A 27,049-nucleotide genomic window follows, 5' to 3' on the forward strand; every position below is an offset into this window, starting at 1 on the left:
ATCGATACGAAAAATACTTCATCTTCGCAAATAGTACATTTTTATATCCAATTGATTAAAATTCTATTTAGCGGTTATTGAGCTTGTTGCGCAAAAGTGAATTATATATGTATATTGTCGCTGATAATTTTGAACAGTAGTTTAGGCGTTGGTATTGCTTTATCCAGTACACATTTCAGTAGTAGACTGAAGAATTTCATGTAGGTTATTACATAAATCAAAATCAAGTAAGTTCAGTAAGAAAGAAATTTGTGTGACTATTATTGACCAAAGTCATCATACCTACTCATCAATCTAGCACCATCAGTTCTCTTCTCATTATTGACACACACCTATATTACTTATCTGAATGCGATGAATATGAAGATTTAACAAAGATCTACGAGGGAGCCATTGAATTCCATACTACTTGGAGAGCATCCTAACTGGACCGAAAGCAATACTCTGAGCCAAAGCCCAATAGAACAAAACATAGATGGTCCTAAATGAGGCGTTGCCGAAGTGATATTGCGTTGTCACAAACATTTCGGCTTCTTGGAGATTCCTTTGGTTGGAAGTTGGAGGTAGTAGTCGAGTCGGTAGTCGACACTAGAAATTCGATCGGAAAACGTGGTTAAAGCCGTAAAAGGTTCATGTTCTTGCTTAGTTTTTTGCTTTGCTCGGTTTGTGTAATGTGTAGAAGAATTCAACTTGGAGTTCGGAGTGTCGATATCTAAGATAATCAGGAGGTAGGGATATTAAACAGGGTGTACCAAGTTCGAGGGCCCATTAGACGTTTCCGGGGAACTGGACCTATTTGAAATCTGAAAATTGGGAATATGATATTGTTCGACATTATCTACTGAGCTAAAATATTCTTGAAGCGTGAGCACTTTCAGTTATACAGGGAATGGAATCAAATTTTCTTTCTAGTTTTTTGTTTCTGATATGATAGAGTATTCAATTTCGAATATATTTGTGTTCGATACCTTCGCTGCCCCTAACTCGTTAATAAGTCACAAGCTATAATAGTTATCATGTGCGCATGACGAAAGATATGCAGAGCAGAAATAAGTTCTACCATTTCTAAAATTATTAAAAAGTTTGTGGAATGTGAGTATTTACGAATATATGAAAATTGCAGTGTTGCTAAACCACCATGACTACCCATGAGTATAAATCGTGTGAATAGAGAGAGGTGTGCACTGCTGTTGAAACTAGTGAACCTTGTTCTAGTAGATAAATTGCTGAACAAGTTGATATTGTTGACAGAACTGTTTGGAATATTTTGCGAAGAAAAGGTTGAGTCTCAATTTATTGTTATATACTGTACTTGTTGTAATATATATTCAATACTCGCGCGTTGCGAGACTTCTGCATTTGAAACTTTGATGAACCAGCTGATGTGCATTATTTGTCTTAGTTGACATTGTTGCGTTTGTTCAAGCTGTTTAATATGTCGCCTGGAGGGCGTCCAGCTTTCGCTTCCGTGAAGAAGCGTTGGGAGGACGACTCCTTTGTAAATAGCTGTCTTCGTCTTCAGATTGAGGTACAAGATTTTGTAATACTCTGTCTTTCAGCTTCCGGAATGCCCGTAATGTCGAATTGATACAGTTGTGTATTTCCGTGTCTAGGTTAGCCCTAGTATTTATGGAGCTTCCCAAGTATTTGAACTGCTCGACTTGTTCTAGAGTTTCATCCTCCAGGCTGATATCTGTTTGAAGGCTTTCTGGAGGACTTACCAGGATTTTGGTTTTGTCGATATTGAGTCTAAGGCCAAAAGCTTCGTATATACGTTTATATGTACATTATCTGTAGATCCTCTGAGTTGCTAGCGATAATTGCGCAGTCGTCTGCATATTGAAGTTCCGTGATAAACTTTGTACGGGGTTTTGCTCTGAGGCGCTTCATGTTAAAAAGGACTCAAATCTGAATCTTATTCCAACACCTCTTACAGGCATACTTATGTCAGCAATTATCGAGTTAGCTATGGCAAAAATATTGAACAGTAAAGGCGCTTACACGCTGCCTTGTTTTATTCCAGAGTTGGTTAAAAAATGGTCGGTTGTAGAGCCATTATTCTGTATTCTAGCGGTGATGTTGGTACGGAGTCTTTTACACACTGCTAAGAATTTTTCGGGTACTCTAAGGCGTACCATGAATGCCGTTTTTGAATGGAGATTCTTGAGGTATTACTTTCCCTTAATATTTAATGTTTGTGGGTCGTCCAGCACTGGACGAAACTTTTCTTCAGAATTTGGACGCACCTCTCCGCTTTTACGTTTTTTGAAGGATGGTAAGGTGCCGTAAATTTGTTGGTTGTATCGTTTGATCGAAAAAACTACATTTTATCATAAGATTGTAATTGTTTCGCATTATCAAATACTATTTTTACCGCTAAACCAAATTTTGCAGGAATATTTTGCAGAATATTGAAGTAGTCGAACTCGATGGTACAGCTTCAAACCATTCAGTGTAGGCATCGACAACTATGAGAAATTTCGTTCTATGAAAAGGACCAGCAGAATCAATATGTATTGGATACCAAGGTTCCTTAGGGTCGATTCTTTTTCACCACACATAGCTCTCTCAAGAGCCCCCATTTTGACAACACCTCTGTAAGATTCATTCAGCTTGTTAAGGAAGGACTCGAGAACGAAGTTTCTTCGAAATGATGATCCCTATACCGTGCAATATGCAACCATCTTGAAGAGAATATTCATGTTATGAATTAATTTTACCACAATCGGCTTGTTGTATAGAATAGAGTTCTTGAGTTCCTTATCGTTCTTGGTCTCTTATTAGTTTTCATCTTTTTTCACGGGTATTGTATCGATCTGGTGGAGGTTAGATTCCATAATCTATTTCATTCTCGAACATCTATGGCAATAGTTGCCTTAAGCAGGACACGCTTTTCGGACGAAGGTAGCTTGGTAGAACAAGCGTATACTTTTTTCTGGAAGGGCTTTCTCGATGGCGAAATCAGACAACATGGCGAAGGCTTTGCCACTAGAAACGACCTGGCCACCAAACTAACCGAAAATCCAGTTGGCATATATACCGAACACCTATTTCATGTATCATACGAAGATATGTATGGTACCCCGTTGACATTTTTCCTCTGCTTACACTGAGATCTGGAACGAGGAACAGGTTTTTAGGATCTGTCTCTTGTTGCCATTTCTTTACACCCGCTTCATTGTTTTTTAGATTGTAAAAGTTTGTAACACTCTTTTTCAAAAGAATATATATATTACGAGACCCAATTCAAGGGTGACCTAGCACCACACGTGCTCAGGGCATTGGCATACTCTCGACTATGTAATCGTGAGAAGAAAAGATCAGGCGTTGGTCACTAAACCCAGAGCAGATCTGGAATGCTGGACTGATCATAGACTGGTAATCTCGAGACTGAAGATCTCAATGCTCCCAAAATACCAATGCAGGCCAAAAATTCTAAGAGGGCGCCTTCAAATCTCCAATGTTTTCAGAGACAAATATATTTTGTACTTCGTGTTCATCCCCACCCCTCCGCCTCTTCCGAATTCAATGAAATTGATAAAAATTGTTTTTGGAGTACATAGAACTCATCCTGTGTTTTTCATCTGAAGAGGATGGTTATTCGATATTTTCAGAAAAAATAAGATTTATGGGGATGGCGGTGATTTTCACCCTTCAACCCCTTCCGAAAACAATGAAATTCGTAAGAATTGTTTTCATGATCATAATAAAAGCATCCTGTAAGTTTCATTTGTAGAGGTAAAGTTTTTCGATATTTCGCGAAAAACGCATATTAAAGTATGTTGCCTATGTCCACCTCTCAGCCCCTTCCGAGTGCAATGAAATTGTAAGGATTTGTGTCTGTAATTATTATTAAAATAGTCTCATATTTTCATCTGCACAGGTTCCAGACGGAGTAGAGTTTTCGGTATCAACTCTTTAAACCCAGTTCCAGAGGTGGGCGCGAAAGAAGGTTCTGTAGATGTACGGATATGAAACGAGACAAATCATTAAAAATAACAAATCGATGAAAAACTCATAAAACAGTAGAATTTCCGGTTTATCGGCACCAAGAATTGTCTTTTCATATCCATTTCCGAACAAATCGCATTCAAATTCAACGATTTTTGTGGTTTACAATTGTCATTCGTTTATTCTAAAACGGACAATTGTACAGAAACCATTAATCCTAGCTGATCTGTGATAAAAAATCTAGTTCGACTTCGAATCGGAGTTTACAGGCCGAGTGTAGCTTTTATATTTACTACACCTTTTTAAGTTTATATTGGCGCTAATCAGAATCAAAATGACATTATTCGAAATAAAATTGGCAACATCAATTTCAAACTGGCATTAATCAGAATCAAATTGGCAATAATCAAGTTCAAACTGACATTTATCATTTTCAAATTGACAATAAATAAAATTGCAACTGTAAAAATCGAACATCAAAATTCTAATGTAACTGGCATCGGTTGATCACACAGATTAACACACCTTTCTTACTATTTTTATCTTTTTCATTCAAAAATTATGAGTTTTTTTAACTCTTTATTAGTTTAATCACTAATGGTTGTAACACTTCGAAAGTATTACATTAAGTGTATTCGGAGTCTCTCAAACCTTGCATATAGTATATAGTTTGCGAAATGAAATAAATAATTTCCAAACAACAGCGAACAGTAAGTAAGTAACTTCTGAAATACAATGAGGGTCTAAAATCTTTACTTTTTATGATAACTCATTGAGAAAACGCACCATTGTGCTCATCTTCCGTCCCTGTTTTGTAAATGAAAGAAATGGTAGAATCCAGATTTGGAGAGATTCGAGAATATGGTTCACAACAATATTTGCAAGGTAACGGTTGTTACCAATCAAAAATCAATTAAAAAAAATTTATTAAACTCCTGTGTAAATTCTTGCACTAATTTGTCAGGAGCAAATCAACTAGAAAACATTGTCGCCTGACAATGAACTGAAAATAAAGAACTTTGAAATTATAATTTTATTTTTTAACGTTTCGGAGTCTATATCAGACTCCTTCATCAGACGAAAATCAATTTTTGAAAATCTTCTGAATTGTGTCTTTTGTTTGACATTAATTGACAATACATAGAAATAGAGTTTCAGGAAATTTAGAATCCTCCCAGAATAAATTTCAGTCAATATCTAACGGTTGTTAATTGTGCAAAATTCATCGTTCATATCCAATGATTCATTCCTTCTGGATATGCAAGATATAATTTTTTGAGAAAATTCGTTATTCTCGAATGGTTTTGATAAATTACGTCATTTGCTCTATCTCTCATTCAATTAAATATATTTTATTCCAATGGATAATTCAAATTCAGAATTGCCAATTTGATTTAATTTATTGTCAATTTGCAATTCACAGAATTCACTAATGACAGATTGAAATTGATTTTTACCAATTTGCTTTTGATTAATGCCAGTTTGAAATGTATGTTGCCAATTTGATTTTGACTACTGTCATTTTGATTCTGATAAGCGTCAGTTTGATTCCGAGATTTTTATTCGTTCTCCATATTCCATATACAGATTTTGGTTGTTGCATTTTCCTGCTTTCAATTTTTGGTCATTCGTTAGCCAAAGCCGTCCTGACAGTCTCTTCGAATGAAATGGTTTGGCTCTGCTGTAAGAGCTTTTCTCGAGTTTCATTACAATGAATACCTCGTATAGCTTGTGCCCTCAAATTAGTATTGATTATGGATTTCTTGCATGATTCGCTTATGAAGTTGAAATTTGTACTGAGTCTTTCAGTTCCACTTGATATTTGGAAATAGATTCAACTTCTTGCTGGCATCTCATCAAGAATTTGTGCTGCTCCGCTACTTCACTTGGATTTTAGCAGAGGTGGTTTCGAAGTACCTTCATTAGCTCTTTGAAAGTTCTAGTGTTGGGTGAATCCATAGACATATTAATAATAAGGGGTAATAAGTCTATGGGAGAATCAGGTGCAGTTTGCCGGCGTCTTTGGGGATAAGTTTCGGAAGATTCATTCAATTCATCGCAAGGCTGTAATGATATTCGTCTTGTTCCGAATGACTTTGAACGTGAACCATCTCTGCACGTTTTTGAGCGTTGATACAAGTTCACGTAGCAATTCTTTCATCTTTCTGATTTGTTATATACGTTTTATTCCATTCTATCCACTATTCCGACTATGGACTTTATTTCCATGACCATTCGACTGCTTTTATAAAAGTCAATGAACGAATGAAGTATAACTGCATATGATTCGCAATTAATCTAAAACAAGCCGTGAAATCAGATAGTGCTAGTCCTTATAGAATACATATTAGTACTTGCAAAAATCTCAATCACGTAGCGAAATTTTGAGTTGATGTAGATTACTTACACCAACTTATTTAGGTTTCTAACGAAAATTGAACATTTGATCAAGATCAACAGAAGTTGACCAAAATCTCGAATCGAATTACCTACATATGCTCCCTTCACTTTTATTTTAGCACTCGGTTGGCCATGGAAATTTGACACATTCCACACTGTACAGGGTGGGCAAAATTCGTGGTCTACTGAGGGGATCTCGAGAACTATAGCAGCTAGAAGAAAACGGACGACACATTCTCGAGCTCATTTTCTCGACTAATCCAAAACTGAAAACAGATCCAGCCTAACGTTCATAGATTTTGAGTTATGAACGAAAATTGAGAAATTGTCATTTTCAATGAAGCTGAATAACTTTTTTATTTGAACTCGTATTCGAAATCCGTTGTTACATTCTACAGGCACTTTTTTATGAAGAATTCGAATATGATACCATTAAATTTTTTCATCCAGTCATTTTCGAGATACGACAGGGATTTCCGATTTTTCAAATGTAAACTATAGTTGAAAATTCTCTCATTCTGCTGCAATTTTTTTGCTGATTTCAAAAATGTATCATACATATGATACACATTTTCATACTGTACAGGGTGGGCAAAATTCGTTGTCTACTGAAGGGATCTCGAGAACTATAGCAGCTAGAAGAAAACGGACGACACATTCTCGAGTTCTTTTTTCTTGACTAATCCAAAACTGAAAACAGATCCTGCCTAACGTTCATAGATTTTGAGTTATGAACGAAAATTGAGAAATTGTCATTTTCAATGAAGTTGAATAACTCTTTTATTTGAACTCGTATTCAAAATCCGTTGTTACATTCTACAGGCACTTTTTTATGAGGAATTCAAATATGATATTGTAAAATTTTTTGATCCAGTCATTTTCGAGATACGACAGGGATTTCTGAATTTTCAAATGTAAACTATAGTTGAAAGTGCTATCATTCTGCAGCAATTTTTTTGCTGATTTCAAAAATGTATCATATGTCGCTATTCACATGAATATAACATAGAAAAAAAAATTCAATACTTTTTCCTGCTTTTCGATTCATTGTTGAATTTTTAGTAGGCTAGCGTAACCATAGCGACCGTTGAAAATGCATTATGGTTTGTGAACTCCACATAATCCTATGTGAACTCAATCTTGTGTGATAGGAATCACAGACTGTCGAATAATTGTCTTTTCTTTCTTTTATATATCGAGATCGACATCCTTTAAAAGAGAGTAAAAGACTTTCGTCTGAAAATTAAAGAAGAAAATTTATTCAATTATCGTTTTTCAATTCATGAAAGAAACTTAAAGAGTCAGTAAAATAAATATGATGCTATCTATAATTATGATTTTTACAAAAGTAAGATGATGAAAAATAGATACGTCTGTCCACGGTAGTATTCGAATTGAGAACCATCGTAAGATAAGCATGCCAAATATCGCGAGAACAAACGATGGCAAATTAATCATCGAAATATTTATTCAGCAATCCGTGATTTCAATCATAGAGGCTCAGGTGCACAAAATATAATGCATATTCAACGGTTGCTATGGTTACGCCAGCCTACTAAAAATTCAACAGTGAATCGAAAAGCAGGTTAAAGTATTGAATTTTTTTTCTTATGTTATATTGATGTGAATAGCAACATTGCTATTATTATGCGACAGTCTGTGATTCCTATCACACAAGATTGAGTTCACATAGGATTATGTGGAGTTCACAAACCATAATGCATTTTCAACGGTCGCTATGGTTACGCTAGCCTACTAAAAATTCGACAATGAATCGAAAAGCAGGAAAAAGTATTGAATTTTTTTTTCTATGTTATATTCATGTGAATAGCGACATATGATACATTTTTGAAATCAGCAAAAAAATTGCTGCAGAATGATAGCACTTTCAACTATAGTTTACATTTGAAAATTCAGAAATCCCTGTCGTATCTCGAAAATGACTGGATCAAAAAATTTTACAATATCATATTTGAATTCCTCATAAAAAAGTGCCTGTAGAATGTAACAACGGATTTTGAATACGAGTTCAAATAAAAGAGTTATTCAGCTTCATTGAAAATGACAATTTCTCAATTTTCGTTCATAACTCAAAATCTATGAACGTTAGGCTGGATCTGTTTTCAGTTTTGGATTAGTCAAGAAAAAAGAACTCGAGAATGTGTCGTCCGTTTTCTTCTAGCTGCTATAGTTCTCGAGATCCCTTCAGTAGACAACGAATTTTGCCCACCCTGTACAGTATGAAAATGTGGGGTTATGACGCTTGTCAAAACATTTTTTAGTTTAAAATTCGACTGTGTTGTCCGTTCTACGTGAAAGTCTCAGTAATTACGTATTTTATCATAAGGTCGAATCACTTCGGAAAATATGAAGTCGAAAATATGTGACGAACATAATTGTCTTTCATACAAACTGATTGAAGGCATACCAAATCTAGTTATTTTCATGGAAGATACTAGTGATCAGTTTTTAAATATATTTTTCTACAATCGTGCGCGTTCAACCTTCTTCCCGCACCCATTCCAAGTTGCAAAGAGTCACTTTTCCAAAAGGTGCGGGAAGAAAGCCTGCTATTTCTTTCCCGCACGCATTTGCGTGCGGGAATGGATTAGCAGGGGTTTTTTCCGCACGAAAATATTATAGAGTAAATTAAATTCTATCATGTTTCTATGCACAGAAGGTCAACGATGAGAAAGCCATAGTTACGACATGCTGAATTACGTCTGTCATTATATATGAATTAATCAAATCGGATATGATCTGTTTCGTGAAATGGATACATTTATATATTTCAAGCGCTTTTAGAAAAAATATTGTTCCCAACTCTTGCGGAAAGTGTCTTTCCCGCACTCAACTGCTTACCCGAACTCTTCTTCGCATCGTTCAGGCAACGACAGTTTCGTGCGGGCAAGTATCACTTTCCGCACTTTATAGGAAAATAACTATTATTTTTGCTATGGGAGAAAATTGAATTATTGACACAATGTGCAGTTTAGCTTGAGGATAGTTAATATTAGTTATCTTCTTTGGCTGAAGGTTGAAGATGTTACATCAGTTGAAGAATTCAAAAAAAATCAACCCGAAGATGAAATGCATCTGATGCAGTGGTAGGGAATGGGTATCTCTCGAAGGAATTAACGGGTAATTACAAGAATGTTGAATTCTTCAACAAAAATCATCTTTCAATAAACTTTTTAGGGTTTTTACTCCCAATCTCTGGAACAAAATCAATTAAAAATGAAATCAACGATTTGCTCCTGCGTAAATTCTTGCACTAATTTGTCAGGAGCAAATTAACTAGAAAAAATTGTTGCCTGACAATGAACTGAAAATAAACGACGTTGAAATTATAATTTTAAGTGGTAACGTTTCGGAGTCTATATCAGACAAACGCCAGAATTCAGAAGATTTTCGAAACGTTACCACTTAAAATTATAATTTCAACGTTATTAATTTTCAGTTCATTTTCAGGCAACAATTTTTTTTAGTTAATTTGCTCCTGACAAATTAGTGCAAGAATTTAAGCAGGAGCAAATCGTTGATTTCATTTTTAATTGATTTTGTTTCAGAGATTGGGAGTGAAAACCCTAAAAAGTTTATTAAGAAATGCAGAATCCTCCCAGAATAAATTTCAATCGATATCCAAAAATCATCTTGCGTCAATGGAAGTCAAAATAATTAAACGAAGTTTCAAGGCAAGAGGAACCTTTAAACAAAAATTTTACACGAAGTAACAATTAACAGGACAACTGGCTCCTATTTACCTTTGTCTGTTTATTTCTAATACTTCGATATAATAATAATAATTATATATTTATTGATCCCTTAAGACATTTACATGTATAGGACAAGTCAAATGAAAATAGAAAAATTAATTTTCTGGAACTTATTTTACGATGACATTCATCGAAAATTCTGCAGTATCATTTCGCATTCGTCCACCCTAAAATAAAATTCTCAAATGCCACAACTCCCAATAGAACGAAATTCTTTGTTTCCGATTGTGGAAACATTCAGCTAATATATAAATAATGGTATATGTACACTCCGCTCACTTTTATTTTAGCACTCGGTTGGCCATGAAATAATTTTCTCAGGTTTTTGTAACTTGGACGGAGTAAGGTTGGCACTCATGAAATGTCGTTGATGTCATAACGCCGTTGCCACAACTAATATCAATCAATATCACAAAAATGCCTAAAGTGATATTTAGCATTCGGGTCCGCTCATTCAAAGAGTAGGTAACCCTGATATTCTAATATCTACAATACGATTATATCAGACGGTAGCGAATATATTCAATGTGAGGGGTTTCATATAATCTAATATATAAAATTCTCGTGTCATAGTTTTCGTTACCATACTCCTCCGAAACGGCTTGACCGATTTTGATGAAATTTTTTGTGCTTATCCGGTATCTATGAGAATCGACCAACATCTATTTTTCATCCCCCTAAATGTTAGGGGTAGTCCACCCCTAAATTTTTTATTTCATTTTTTGGACAAAATTTTTAATTTCTATTTTTTTATGATACAACATACAAAAATACATACAATCCTCAATTTTCACCCTTCTACGATCAACCCTTATTTTTTAATAGCCATTTTAGTAATTTAATCATTTTTCCTCTCCGTTCACAGCGCTCCATGCTTATTTCACGCATATACCACATTCTTACATACATACAATATACACATTCTAACATACATACATACTTACAATAAGTAAGCTATTTTTTGTCTACACTAGAAATTACTAGGAAATTATTTATATGGCAAAACAACGTTTGCCGGGTCAGCCGTGTCTATGAGAATCGGCCAACATCTATTTTTCATCCCCCTAAATGTTAGGGGTAGTCCACCCCTAAATTTTTATTTTATTTTTTAGACAAAATTTTTAATTTCTATTTTTTTACTAGAAACTATTAGGAAATTATTTATATGGCAAAACAACGTTTGCCGGGTCAGCTAGTATTTAATATGAATCTATACTACTTATATTTTAGCTGAATGTTTCCACTAACTCATACATTGCGAATGAAGAGGATGACAAAAAATTTCCTTCTGTTGGGAGAGCCAAAAAAGTGGTGGCATTTGAGAATTTTATTTGAACGAATGCGAAAAGTTACTACCTACAGGATTTTTTATGGAAGCATCGTAGAATGAATTCCAGAAAATTTATTATATATTTCGAATTTCAAGGGATCAATCAATATATAATTATTATTATTATATCGAAGTATTAAAAATGAACAGCCATAAATACGAGCCAGTTGATCTGTTATTTGTTAATTCACGAGAAATTTTCGTTTAAAGTTGAAGTTCCTCTTGCCTTGAAACTTTCTTCAATTCTTTTAACTTCAATTGATGCAAGATGATTAGTCGAAGAATTTAAAATTCTTGTAATTATCTGTTAATTCCTTCGAGAGATATACCCATTCCCTACCACTGCATCATACGCATTCCATCTTAATTTTTTTTGAAATATACAACTGATGTAACGTATTCAACCTTTAGTAAAAGAGGAAAGCCAACATTAACTCCCCTCAAATTTCTGCATATTATGTGTCAATAATTCAATTTTCTTCCATAGCAAAAATAGACTATATTAAAAACTGATATCTTGTATTTTCCAAATAATTAGATTTGTTATGCCTTCAATCAGTTCGTATGAACGTCAATTATGTTCGTCTCAAATTTTCAATTTCATATTTTCGGAAGTGATTCGACATTGTGATAACATATGTAATTACTGAGACTTTTACGTAGAACGGACAACATACCGCTGATTTAAAACCCAAAAATGTTTTGACAAGCGTCAACCCCACATTTTCGTACCATACAGTGTGGAATGTTTCAAATTTCTAAGGCTAACCGAGTGCTTGAATAAAAGTGAATGGAGTATACAGATCTTCTGCTTTTTGGACAGATCAATTCACAAATATTCAAATTCGCAAAACTACCTCATAATATTTTGACATTTTACAAAAGCTCATGTAGCACATACATATAAGAATTTTCAATTGAAACACATCAATATCATTAATATACACGAATACAAGTAGACGTACATCAATGAGAATTAAGCATTTTAAATCCCAAAGAAAATGGAATCAATCAAATCAAACTATCTCTTTAGATAGTTCCTGCTTTTCTACTCATATGTTATGACCATATACACTCTCTTGAACTATTACTATAATACTTTACTATTACAACTAATATTTGGTACAATAAGTTCGCAAAGCACATGGTCAATCATAGTGAAATAAAATGGACACAATTTCATTCATTCTAATGAAATGCTGAGTTACTTATCTAGCGTTTGTTATCGACACAAGGTCCAAAAACAAAACTCTTATATTATATACAATACGTAGTTCAGCAGTTCCCTGGAAACCCGAGGAATCTCAAGTGGTCTTGAAAAATGACGGTAAAGGGGAGAACGGGGAATCAACAAAAACACGGTTGTGTTATGATTGATATGCATAGAGCTTTTGTGGCACTATGCTTTTACAAGTTTTAAGGCGAAGAAATCGCCTCTGTAAATATTTTCGGAATATTTTTCGTCATAGCGGATAAATACGTATGTTTGAAAACCCTTCAGGTTCTACTTACAATTTTGTACCATTCACGGGGAGTAAAAATTGATCTGGAATTTCTTTCTTTGACTAATGAGTATTCATTTCGAATATCGAACTGTTATAATTACCTACTATTGAAGACCGGTGTGAACTTAGCAGCCACTTTCCAGCAGCCACTTCAGATCTAGCGGCCGTTTGACCAGTGGCGTCGGGTACTATTTTTTTCGCGTACTGTGCTTACTGAAATCGGTATTAGGTCTCGGAAATGAATGAATTCTTTCAAACCCAGTTTGTTTATTCATTAGAAGATGATAAATACTATTTGAAAGATTTTTTATTCCAAGAATGTTGAAGTGTCAGTACCAGCCTTAAAATGGATATTCGAAATATAATCGGAAATAGGTCTAAAAAATGAATAAAGGGTTTGAAATTCGGTGTTTGTATATATAAACCCTCAAGGAACGATATTCCAAGAGCTTTTTCATTTGCAGGACTTGGAAGGGTGAATTTCACCCCCTCTCCTCAGAATCCACAGAATAAATAGAAAAGAGGTCTTAAAAATGAATAAAGGGTTTAAAATTCGGTGTATGTATTTATGAACCCTCAAGGAACCATATTCCAAAAGCTTTTTCATTTGCAAGACTTGGAAGGGTGAATTTCACCCCTATTTCCAATAATAAAAAAAACATCGAAAATACGTCTCAAAAATGAATAAAGGATTTGAAATTCGGTGTATGTATTAATAAACCCTCAAGAAACGATATTCCAAGAGCTTTTTCATTTGCAGGACTTGGAAGGGTGAATTTCACCCTTATTTCTAATAATAAAAAAAACATCGAAAATAGGTCTCAAAAATGAATAAAGGGTTTGAAATCCGGAAAAAGCTCTTGCAATATCGTTCCTTGAGGTTTTATAAATACATACACCGAATTTCAAATCCTTTATTCATTTTTGAGACCTATTTTCGATGTTTTTTTTATTATTAGAAATAAGGATGAAATTCACCCTTCCAAGTCCTGCAAATGAAAAAGCTCTTGGAATATCGTTTCTTGAGGGTTTATTAATACATACACCGAATTTCAAATCCTTTATTCATTTTTGAGACATATTTTCGTTGTTTTTTTTATTATTAGAAATGAGGGTGAAATTCACCCTTCCAAGTCTTGCAAATGAAAAAGCTTTTGGAATATGGTTCCTTGAGGGTTCATAAATACATACACCGAATTTCAAACCCTTTATTCATTTTTAAGACCTATTTTCGATTTATTCTGTGGACTCTGAGGAGAGGGGGTGAAATTCACCCTTCCAAGTCCTGCAAATGAAAAAGCTCTCGGAATATCGTTCCTTGAGGGTTTATAAATACATACACCGAATTTCAAACCCTTTATTCATTTTTGAGACGTATTTTCGATGTTTTTTTTTATTATTGGAAATAGAGGTGAAATTCACCCTTCCAAGTCTTGCAAATGAAAAAGCTTTTGGAATATGGTTCCTTGAGGGTTCATAAATACATACACCGAATTTCAAACCCTTTATTCATTTTAAAGACCTGTTTTCGATTTATTCTGTGGACTCTGAGGAGAGGGGGTGAAATTCACCCTTTCAAGTCCTGCAAATAAAAAAGCTCTAGGAATATCGTTCCTTGAGGGTTTATAAATACATATACCGAATTTCAAACCCTTTATTCATTTTCTAGATCTATTTTCGATTCATTCTGTGAACTCTGAGAAAAGGGGATGAAATTCACCCTTCCAAGTCCTGCAAATAAAAAAGCTCTTGGAATATCGTTCCTTGAGGGTTTATATATACAAACACCGAATTTCAAACCCTTTATTCATTTTTTAGACCTATTTCCGATTATATTTCGAATATCCATTTTAAGGCTGGTACTGACACTTCAACATTCTTGGAATAAAAAATCTTTCAAATAGTATTTATCATCTTCTAATGAATAAACACACTGGGTTTGAAAGAATTCATTCATTTCCGAGACCTAATACCGATTTCAGTAAGCACAGTACGCGAAAAAAATAGTACCCGACGCCACTGGTCAAACGGCCGCTAGATCTGAAGTGGCTGCTGGAAAGTGGCTGCTAAGTTCACACCGGTCTATTGAAGATCATTGTGGAATTATTGGATAATAATTGGTTCAATTTGAAAAAAGTTATGGTTAAATGTAGTTGACAATTTAAGATACAAAATTTGAAACATCCTATGAATATTACTCAGGTTCGAAAGATGCACGATAGATTTCTACATTCTTCCGCTTCGGAAATGTGAAGATCGTTTACGCTTAGGATGAAGAATAACGAACATAACACTGACTACCCACAATTGCCTTTTTTAAATTTTTTTTCGAAACTGAAAACTGTAAGGACTAATGCAAAAGTTCGAACAGCTATCCATTCAGAATTGAATATTAAATGATATGAATTATGAAAAAAATTAAAAAAAAGAGTTTTTCAGAAAATTTTCAGGAATAATTTTATACCTTCGTTTTCATTCCCTGTAGAAGTAAGCGTGGGACATTTTTATATTCGTGAAGGAAAGATTCCCAATCTGGGAAACGAAACTGATAAACTATATTCTAATAAATAATAACGATCGGTCTTATCAATATGCAACTTTGTATGATGGATATCGAGTTATTTTTGCATTCCATTTCCTAGAACTGATGACTGAATCATAACGAAACGCGCGCAGCTCGCATCTATTAAGCAATTGTTTGACACAGGAGAAATATTTATCATTAGTTCATTAATTCAGGTTTCGAAATCACGTTAGTGTATGTGTTAGTGCATTTGCTGCTGGAATAGTAAGTTCCGGACTTTGCGGATTTCGTTGAGTTTCCTCCCGGTATTTTAATAAGTAGATGGATGAATAAAATGGTTAGTATTTACCCTTGAAAATTTAAAACAAATGAATACATTGGAGTGAATTGTGAAAAATTTGGTAGAGATGAGAGTGGTTAGTTGGTACTCAATACAATTTTATTATCTATTATCTTGCGATTTATTTTAGACTGATATCATTAAGATCCCACATTCGCAAAAAACTGAACAAAGGGGGAAGATGCGAAGTCAGCAGTTTATTCGTCATTCAAATTCTCATCATAAGCATAAATTGTGTTTACATTTCCTAAGTGAAAGAATGTGGGAATATCGTGCATCTTTTAAATTTGGGAAATATCGACACAGAATGTTTCAAATATTGTATCGAAAATTGTGGACAAAATTTGGGCATACACAATTATTGTCATCCAAGTTTTTCATTAATTGGTCTAGGAGAAAAAAATTACCATTACCAATAGGTTATAGTCATTTCATCCTAAATTACTGGAATTTTTTGAACTTATGTTGTACGTAGAATCAAATCAATGAAATCTGAGTTATAGAAATATTCTGTGAACATAGGAAGATGGATTATTCTATTAATTCTCAAGTGATTATTAGTATTCAGTCTGAGTTTATTGAATTAACAGAATGAGTCCAAGCTGTTAAAATTACCTATTCATTTTGCGTTTCTCCATAATTCGGTTAACTGAATTTTCACTCAAAATTATTTTGTGTGCTTCACATCGAATTGGTGAAATCTCATTCGCTTCGAAATAGAGGTTATTCACTGATTTCATTGTTTTCACTATCAACTGTCTATCTTTTACATGATCTAACCAAGGTTTCCGCAAGTGCTGCGGCGCCCCGGTGCACCCTAGAGAGTAAACAGAGTAGCTGTGGAGCCCTTGGGATTCATCATTTTTTGTCATCATTGTACCCCATTTCATTTAGCTAAGGCGACAAGACAAAATACGAAACTTGTGAGGGCGCCGCGAATTGAAAAAGCTTGGTAACCCCTAATACTTCTCAAATTTGAAAGTTCGAAAGATATTTTCGGAACAATTTCTCTTTCCTTTGGGATAAATTCATCCTGAATATAAAATAAATTCAGAATTACGTCATTTGAATAACGGGGATTCGTTTTGTGAATTCGAACTTTAATAATAATGGATGATAATTAGGCTTTTACTTGATAATTAATCAGATTATTCGTCTTCTATGGTCACAAAATATTCTTATGAAACAAAATACGTTCTCACGTCTCTGTTCTGTAAATTAAACGAAATGGTAGAATCCAGAATTTCCAGAAATTAGAGAATATCGTTCATAATAATATTGGCAATAAGGCAACGGTTGTTAATTGTGCAAAATTCATCGCTCATATCCAAAGATTCATTTTTTCTGCATTGGATATGCAAGATATGAATTTTTTGAGAAAATTCGTAATTTTCGAATAGTTTTAATTAATTATGACGTTATTCACTGTATATCATTCAAAACAATTTTTTCATTAATACATTTAATTCCAATGGAGACTTCAAATTCAGAATTGCCAATTTGATTTTGTTTATTGTCAATTTGTAATTGACTAATGCCAGATTGAACTTGATTAATGCCAATTTGCTTCTGAGTAATGCCATATTGAAATTGATGTTGCCAATTTGATTTCGACTAATGTCATTTTGATTTTGATTAGCGCCAATTTGAACTTGAAAAGGTATATTTCATTTCCTGCTTTTCCGGATAGTCAATAGTTTGGCAAGGGGGTTACATTACACTGCGACCTTGCTTGAGGTTTATTGTGCCCCTGTTCTAGCAACTGCTTATACAGTCGTAAATTGGGCTCAATAGATCTTATCGCAGTGCAACGCTCAAAAATCTGCAAAGATTATACAGGATGATTCAATGGGAAATATGCATACAGTAATGTTGATATAGGATACCGAGGTGCTTTTAAAAACAAGTCTTTTTCCGGCCTCAAAAAAAATTAATTAGAAGGATTTGATTTGAAACAATACCTGGTATATCAAAATTTCATTTATAAATTTGAGAAGAGCAGGTAAGAATAAATAAGAATGGTCAGGATGGCAAAATTTGTTGTCTACTGAGGGGATCTCGAGAACTAAAGGAGCTAGAAGAAAACGGATGACATATTCTGGGGCTGTTCTTCCCCGAGTAGTAATTCAAATCTGAAAACAGAACGGGCCTAAAATTTCTAGATTGTCATTTTCAATAATGCTGAATTAGAGATAGATGCATTGAAAAATGATTCGACAATCGGTAATTCCGAACACAGAGTATTGAGTCCACGAAAAATGAATGCATATTTAACAGTTGCTATGGTACAGCCATCCTACTTGTTGTCTTATTATTCAATAGTGAAACAGAAAGCAGGAAAAAATTTCATTTTTAGGTGAATAGTGTCATATGATGCATTTTTGAAATCATAAAGAATTTTCAACTACAGTTTACGTTTGATAAATCAGAAATACAAACATGTCATATCTTGAAAATAGCTGAATCGAAAAATATTCTAATTACTTATAAAAAAGTGGAAAAGTAGAATGTCATAATCATTTTCGAGTACTATACTCCATTCAAGTTTATTTTAGCAGTTGGCCATGAAATAATTTTCTCAAGTTTTTGTAACTAGAACGGAGTAAGGTTGCCACAACTAATATCAATTTTTATTACGAAAATGCCGAAAGTGATTGAAAAAGAGAGACAGGGTTTCAGGAAGTGCTATTTAGAATTTAGGTCCGCTCATTCAAATAGTTATACCCTGTGTGGGTTGAGTAGTCTGTTGAGCTGGAACTATCGTTTGATTTTCTCGTCGAATTTGTTGTAGGAATTCGGCATGTGAATTTATTATCGAGGAAATTATTACATTTCCTACACCTGATATTCTAAAATCTACAATACGTCAGACGGTAGCGAACATATTCAATGTAAGAGAATTTATATAATGTTTCATCTGAATTTAAACGACTTATATTTCAGCTGAATATTTCCACAATCAGAAAGATTGTGAATGAAGAGGATGACAAAGAATTTCCTTCTATTGGGATACCCAAAAAAGTGGTGGCATTTGAGAATGTTATGTTTGAGTGAATTAATGCGAAAAATTTACTACAGGACTTTCGTAGGTCATCGTAGAATAAGTTCTCGAAAATTGATTTTTCTCGTTTTCATTTGACTTGTCCTATACATTGTAAATGTCTTAAGGTACCAATGAATACCTAATTATTATTATTATATCAATGTATTAAGATGAACAGCCACAAATACGAGTCAGTTGTCCTCTTAATTGTTTATTCATGTGAAATTTTTGTTCAAAGGTGAAGTTCATCTTGATTGGAAACTTCCTTTAATTCCTTTTACTTATATTGAAGCAAGATGAAATTTGTTGAAGAATTTAACATTCTTGTAATTATCTGTTAATTCCTTCGGGAGATACCCATTCCCAACCACTGCATCATATGCATTTTATCTTCGCGTTAATATTTTTGAAATCTACAACATATGTAACGTATTCAAACTTTAGCCAAAGAAGATAAAAACGAACATTAACTCCACTCAAGCTAGTGCATATTATGATCAATTATACTGATCTCTTGTATTTTCCATGCTAATAACTGGATTTGGTATGCCTTCAATCAGTTTGTATAAACTTCAATTATGTTCGTCACATATTTTCCGAAGAGATTCGACATTGTGATAAAATACGTAATAACAGAAACTTTTACGTAGAACGGGCAACATAGCGTTGATTTAAAACCCAAAAATGTTTTGACAAGCGTCATAACCCCACATTTTCGTACAATACACAGTGAAATGTGTCAAATTTCCATGGCCAACCGACTGCTAAAATAAAAGTGAATGGAGTATAGTTATAACAAGCGAGTAATTCGGCATTGTCAATGTCAATTTCTCAATTTTTGTTCATAAATCAAAATCTTAAATTAATAGGGGTAATCTGATTTCAGATATGAATTATTCAGAAGAAAAGAACTAAAGAATGTGTTATCCGTTTTCTTTTAACTGGTATACTTCTGGAGATTGCCCCTTAAGAAGAAGAAGATCCCCTCAATAGAAAACTCTATCAAAAACAAACAATGTTTCAACGAATTGTGGTAAACGAAAAGACTTAGACAGAAAAGCCTGGTTGGAAACCATTTTGCTCCATACATTTTCGAACTCTTAGAGCAAGATATTGGCTTTTGGTCATTTCTCAGTTCGTCCCCTGCGTTCTCAGTTCTCCATAGAAGGTCCTATCTAGTGATACTTCAGTTGAATAAAATGTTGGTGTAATAAACCCAAATATGGTAAATGGTAAATATATATTTAAGTTGGGCAATGTAATGCTTGATTTTTTTTAGAGTGAAGATCAAGCCTCTGTAAATTTCCGTTTCCCTGAATTTGCCGGTTTAGTTTTAATGTAGATATTCCGCAGAATATCATTTAATTTTAGAAATATTTTTCAGAATCCTGATTAACAAATTCAAATTGCGTAAGATTGAAATTTTCATCAGTAATCCGCCGTAATATTTCAAAGCACAGAAAAAGTGTCTTTCTGCATTCGGCGTTGTTTTTCCGTGCACAAAGACACCGTTAATCTGATGAATTCAGCATAAAACAACTTGGATTTCTAATAACGACAGTTTCTTTTACCGATAAAGAAATAAACGCCACCGAGAATACTTCTGGGGAGAAAATTCAAGAATACCGAATTTTTGAATGCAATTTTGGTCACATGACCGTTCACATGTGGGAAAGTTAATAGGGCCGCACCACGGAACAAAATTCATTCTTTATTCGGCAGTTGTTCTTGATTCATTCTTTATTCGGCAATTATTCATTCTTCATTCTTTATTCGGCAGTTGTTCTTGGTGATTCGAAATTGCATTGTTTTAATTGTCTAACTGTGCTATTCCTCAGTGTTGATTTCCCTGTTTAGCAGACTTCTGTCGTCTGGCTCTCTGGTGAACCTAGACCAATCGACAGAAGTTTCTGCTGGTAATGCTTGGCGTGCATATCCGCGGTTGACACGGAGAGATCACAGTGACCTTTCCCGTCCTAGACCTGTTGTGATCCGTTTTCGTTTTACCTGTTTAAAGCAGACTTCTGCCGCCTGGCTCTCTGGTGTCCGAGCCAATCGCTAGAAGTCTTGAAGTCTTTCCAGTGGTCATGCTTGGCGTGTATACTCGCGGTTGCCACGGAGAGACCACAAAAAACTATATCGTCTGTTATCCTGTAAACCGTGTATTGTTGCATTGTGTTTCACCTGAATCAACTCAGTCCTGTTTATTGAATATTTTCAATTTTGGTTGGCCTGTACAGGGTGGGCAAAATTCGTTGTCTACTGAGGGGATCTCGAGAACTATAGCAGCTAGAAGAAAACGGACGACACGTTCTCGAGCTCTTTTTTCCTGACTAATCCAAAACTGAAAACAGATCCAGCCTAACGTTCATAGATTTCGAGTTATGAACGAAAATTGAGAAATTGTCATTTTTAATGAAGCTGAATAACTCGCTTATTTGAGCTCGTATTCGAAATCTGTTGTTACACTCTATAGGCACTTTTTTATGGGGAATTCGAATATGATATCAATAAATTTTTAGATCAAGTCATATTTATAAAAGAAACTTCAAGAGTCGGTTATATTATAAATTAAATACGATAGCTATCTATAATTATAATTTTTAAAGAAGTAAGATGATGAAAAATAGGTACTTCTGTCAACGGTAGTGTTCGAATTGTGAACCATCGTAAGATAAGCATGCCAAACATCGCGAGAACAAACGATTGCAAATTAATCATCGAAATATTTATTCAGCAATCCCTGATTCCAATCAAAGAGGCTCAGGTTCTCAAAATATAATGCATATTCAACGGTTACTATGGTAACCCAGCCCACTTATAATTCAACAGAGAATCGAAAGGCAGGAAAAAGGATTGAATTTTTTTCTCGTGTAACATTCATGTGAATAGCAACATATGATACATTTTTGAAATCAGCAAAAAACTGCAGCAAGATGAAAGAACTTTCAACTATAGTTTACATTTGAAAAATCAGAAATCCCTTTCGCATCTCGAAAATGACTGGATGGAAAAATTTCTTAATATCATATTTGAGTTCCTCATAAAAAAGTGCCTGTAGAATGTAACAACGGATTTCGAATACGAATTCAAATAATCGAGTTATTCAGCTTCATTGAAAATGACAATTTCTCAATTTTCGTTCATAACTCAAATCTATGACCGTTAGGCTAGATCTGTTTTCAGATTTGGAATAGTCAGGAAAAAAGAGCTCGAGAATGTGTCATCCGTTTTCTTCTAGCTGCTATAGTTCTCGAGATCCCTTCAGTAAACAACGAATTTTGCCCACCCTGTACACTGAAAATCACTGAAAGTGCTCTGGATCAAACCCGTCGCTGAACTAACCGCTTACAGGGACTTGGATCTGTCTGAGACAACTGGTTGCTATAAATTTTGTGTAAACCCCGTACTTCCCATATTGTCTCTGAAGGAATCAAAGTGACCGCTATTGATTACTTTCTTTTTTACATCTGATATTTTGACTGAGTCTAGATAATTTGAAAATTGTTTAGTTCATTAAGGGGTTACATGGGTTTCCTGGGTTCAAAAAATCTATTTTTTTTTGCTCATTACTTTCTACAACATCTCAAGAATATTGTCCTAAATTTTCAAGTCGATCCGAATTATAGTTTTGGAGATACAGCCTTTGGAAGGTGTGCGCTCCAAGTCAGGTATAGAAGGGTCAGCGCGCCAGGTACAGGTACAGTGCAAAAAAACTTTAAACGCGTTTTTCTCGGAACCGTGTTTTCAAAGTCGGTTGTCAAATGTTCTCGAAAACTACACAACCGATCTTGATGAAATTTTACACAGGTATTCGAGATACAATTTACTCTTGCTTGGACGAAGGATTTTTTTTTTCAATTATATCTATTTAAAAAAAAACAAAATGTCAAGCAATTTTGACCGAAATTTTCATTTTTTTGGAAAAATGTCTGCCAAAATTCCATTTTTTTTTGTTTGTTCATCTTAGATGATTTTGTCAGGAGTTATGCTGACAACCTTTTTTCCGAGGGGTCATCGGAAATAACGTCACAATGGAGGAGTTTTAATTTTTTAATTTTGAAAATTTCAGAAATGCTTCTAAATATGTATCTATAAGACAGAAAAAATTTTGAATTAAATAAATAATAAAAAAATAATTTTTACATAGAAAAAAATATTGAAAAGAGGCCTTTTTTACCCGACGAAACCCATGTAACCCCTTAATTTAACTGTGTTAATTTTGATTTTCGAGCTTGGCCATCTGATATATACAGGGTGATTCATGAATATTGGGACATAGGCTAAGGGCAGATTGTTCGTACCAAAATATGGCGATAGGACCAAATATACCTCAATAAAATATTGCTGTAGAAAAGGATAGAGGGCGTTAAAGTTGAATTTTTTATAAGGGAACAGTATAATATTTTCTTAAGAGTTCGAAAGTCCTTTATTGAAAGAATTATAAAAGGCATAGAATTCGGAGAAAGCCACGTAGAACATTTAATTTAAGTTTAATGTCCCAATAGTTATGAATCACCCTGTATATTGCTTGACTTGAAGAGCATTGTATGGTTCACTGTAATTTAGATTTATCGTATTAAATTATGTTTTAAAGTACTTGTTAACGCTACCACCTTAAATAACCCCGAACTCTGTCTCCGACTAGTAGATACCTGGGTGGGTTTGCTATTTCTTCCTTATTGAAAGAATAGCTGGGACTCGAGATTGAACCCTTGAAAACTAAACCCGATACAGCTCTCTTACAAGCGTGAAGTCCTCCTATACCAATGGTTTGGAATTGCATTTGAAAGAGCTGATCTGAAGCGGAGCCAGTGACTCTTAATGTCGTCGTTATAATCCGCTGGTGTTAGACTATCTTTGACGGCAGCTCTGAATCTTTCTGTTGTAGAAGTGTTTTGTAGTTTGGAGATTCGAAGGCGCTCTCTTTGCGCTTGCGTTGGTATTTTTGGCGCATTGAGATTTTCATTCACGAGATTACCAGCCTATGATCAGTCCAGCACTCCAGATCTGCTTTGGGTTTAGTGCCCTGAGCGCGGATGGCGCCAGGTCCCTTTTGAATTGGGTCCCGTAATAAAATAGGTGTTCGTTATACACAGATTGTGTTCGGCACAAAGAGCCAGCAGACGTTCTCCGTTCGAATTAAAGCTGTCTGTGTCGTGTTTCCCTATTATTCCCGGCCATAATTCAGAGTCTTGAAATCTGCCCACTCTGGCGTTGGTCTCCAAGGAGAATAATTCGTTCCCGTTTTGGGAGTTCAAAGTGGGTGCGTATACTGCAATGATGTTCACAAACGTATTTTTTGCTGCAGGAAAGCGTAGGGTCATTGAACGTTCTGAGATCCCAACTGGATTTTCGGTTAGTTTGGCGGCCAGGTCGTTTCTAATGGCAATGCCTACGCCATGTTGTCTGATTTCGTCTTTCGGCAAGCCTTTCCAGAAAAAAGTATACGCTTGTTCTACCAAGCTACCTTCGTCCGAAAAGCGTGTCTCGCTTAAGGCAACTATTGCAATGGATGTTCGTTGCAGCTCCTTATCGATTAGGGCAGTACGCCCATCTGGTCGGTCAGCCTTGGGGTTGTCTAGCAAGGTTCTGAGGTTCCATGATGCAAAAGCTATGTGCTTTTTATTGGTAGTTGTTCGATTATTCACTCGCTCAGGCACCTTCCCCTTGAGATCCGAATGGGAGGGTATTTTACCTCCGGATACAAATCTTGTCCTGTTCGACTGATCCATCTTTTTGTAGGAGCTGCGTTAGAAGGTGTTTAAAAGCTGCACTGGTAACGCTGTCAGTGCAACTTTGGTTGCGGTTACGACTAGATTATCTTGTGGCACCGGAATCCTGAGACGACAAGGTCTGAGACGTAACTTGAGCAACGCAGAGAGCCATTTCCTGCTCAAGCCAATGTTTAGGCTAGGTAATTGTGGGAAACAGAGTTATACCACTGAATAAACTAGATTCGAAATGTCTACCTTGATCCGATGTTATTCTGAGCATCTAAGCGGAATAACGAAACGCGAGATCGAAAAGTTGGCAAAAAGGCTTCAGTGAAGGCTTCCATATCTCCGGTCGGCACTACCTCCGGCCCCCGAGAATAACGGTTAACACATGTCAGACAATATCGGTAGCCTTGCGAATATGGCATTGTAATGATTTCGATGTGGACATGTTCAAATCTACCAGCTAAACTATTGAACTGTTTGATCGATCGTTCTGGAAACGTGCCACGGGACACAACGTGTCCACTCGCGACAGTATTTATTCATCGATGGCCACACGAAACGCGACCTTATTAATTTGTTCGTGGCTTTTATACCAGGGTGCGAAAGGTTATGCAATGAGTTGAAGATGTTCTGACGGGAATGCTTCTACACAAACGGTCTGCGTTCGTTCGTTAAATCCCAATAAATTTGGACGTTGAAATCGGAAAAATGAACTTTCTTTATGTTGAGGGAGCATTCATTTCCGGATTCGAGAATTTTACGTGCCTAATTCGTCGTCGGTTTCTTGCGCGACTGCGAGAGTACGGTGGTCAACTACCTGAGAAATTTTTTCGACCCGAGATAATGCGTCCGCTTCACTGTTGTCCTGGCCTTTGATATAACGTATACAGGGTGAGCTCTAAGAGAATTAAGTGAGTAACATCTACTTTGTTATCCAGGTTTTGATTGAAAGCGTTTGTGAGTGGTTTGTGGTCAGTAAATTTAACGATGTTCCGACCTTCTATGGCGTATCTGAAATGTTTCACAGCGTAGTATGTACATTGCCATTGTTCTCTATCGTATACGATGTATTTACGTTGAGCTGTAGAAGAAGAGTTCGTGTAAAAAGCTGATGGTTGTCACAAATTATCAATTAATTGTTATAGAGCGTATCCCATCGCGTAATCGGACGCATCTACCGCTATGATGATTGGTGCGTCAGGAATAGGGTGCGCTGACATGGTTGCATTAACTAGAGACTGCTTTATTAGGTTTAAAGTATTAAGTTCCGTTTCGTTTCAAGATATCAGCCCGTTTCTTTTCATATTACCCTTTACTAAGGGTGACCGGCCACCAAATGCAAAGTTGAGCGAAGCTGAGCGTTTTCAATGCTAATATAATTGACGTAGCTTGTCATTTAGCATTGAAAACGCTCAGCTTCGTTCAACTCCGCATTCGGTGGCCGGTCACCCTTAGTAAAAGGCGGTTATGGCGGAGTGTCAATTACGCGACTGAAGCGGCGCGCGACTGACGCGACCTCGACGCTCGACGAGTGCCAATTGCGCGGCTCTAGCCGATGTAGGATTAGAAATTGGAATACGCGAGAGCGTTGAGGGTCAGGTCTATGAATATCATTGTTACAAAATGCAGATATGTCATGGGGAGACAAACTCGATGTCTAATTGCTTTTGTCACCACAGTTGTGTCGTCTGAAAACGTTCCCATCTTGTCTCTGTAGTTATTGCCAGGTCTGAGTACATATAGAATCGAACCCAGGACAATCGTGGTACTCCTGCTTATATGGAATATTTTGTGTATACTTATTGTCCTACTCTGGTTCTAAATTTTCTGTCCATAAGATAGGACTTCAAGATGTCGAAGTACTTCAGTGGAAAGGTATTCATGATTTTGTACAGTAACCCACCGTGCCAAACTTTGTCAGAAGCCTGGCCCACATCAAGAAACACTGCTTCAGTTCGAATGCTTTGTTAATTATTATTTGTTGTAATTCGATGAGTCTGTTGGACTGTTGAGTCTTATTAGGGAAGGAACATCTCTTAGCTTCAATTATCCAATTTAAGCCATTGTAAACAAAGAAAATCATTGAGGGCAAGGTAACAGTGGCTGGCGTGTAAAGTAATTCGTGTAATTCGAAATTTAAAAGAAAATTACGTTGTGTTATCTGTCAGCTGATTCAGAATATACCCGAAATTTTTTATAGATACTGACACTTCATATCATTGATTCATTTAAAACTACCATTCATTAACACACACGTTAAAAAAATCTTCAAACTTGATAAAAAACAACTATCAGCTGAGAAAAATTAATATATTCAACGAAAAACTCAAAATTATCTCCAAAAATGACACAACTATACAGTTCAAGCTGTCTCCGCTATGTGGCTGCAGTCTGTATGGGGGTATATATGTAGTCACTGTACATTTGTGTTCTCAATAGCTTATCATGTATTATAGT

General features: G+C 35.3%; 1 protein-coding gene and 1 long non-coding RNA gene across 3 annotated transcripts in view; both read left to right on the forward strand.

The window, feature by feature from the left end:
• Positions 1-27,049, forward strand: part of LOC123314990 (nuclear factor NF-kappa-B p110 subunit-like) — a 72,470-nt gene that overhangs the window by 24,678 nt on the left and 20,743 nt on the right. The window lies entirely within an intron of this gene.
• LOC123314996 lies at positions 15,824-16,193 on the forward strand. Its single transcript, XR_006537900.1, has 2 exons — positions 15,824-15,902; positions 15,957-16,193. It is a non-coding gene; the product is annotated as an uncharacterized LOC123314996 (long non-coding RNA).

Source organism: Coccinella septempunctata, chromosome 6, assembly GCF_907165205.1.
Source record: "Coccinella septempunctata chromosome 6, icCocSept1.1, whole genome shotgun sequence".
In the NCBI taxonomy this organism is placed as follows: Eukaryota; Metazoa; Arthropoda; class Insecta; order Coleoptera; family Coccinellidae; genus Coccinella; species Coccinella septempunctata.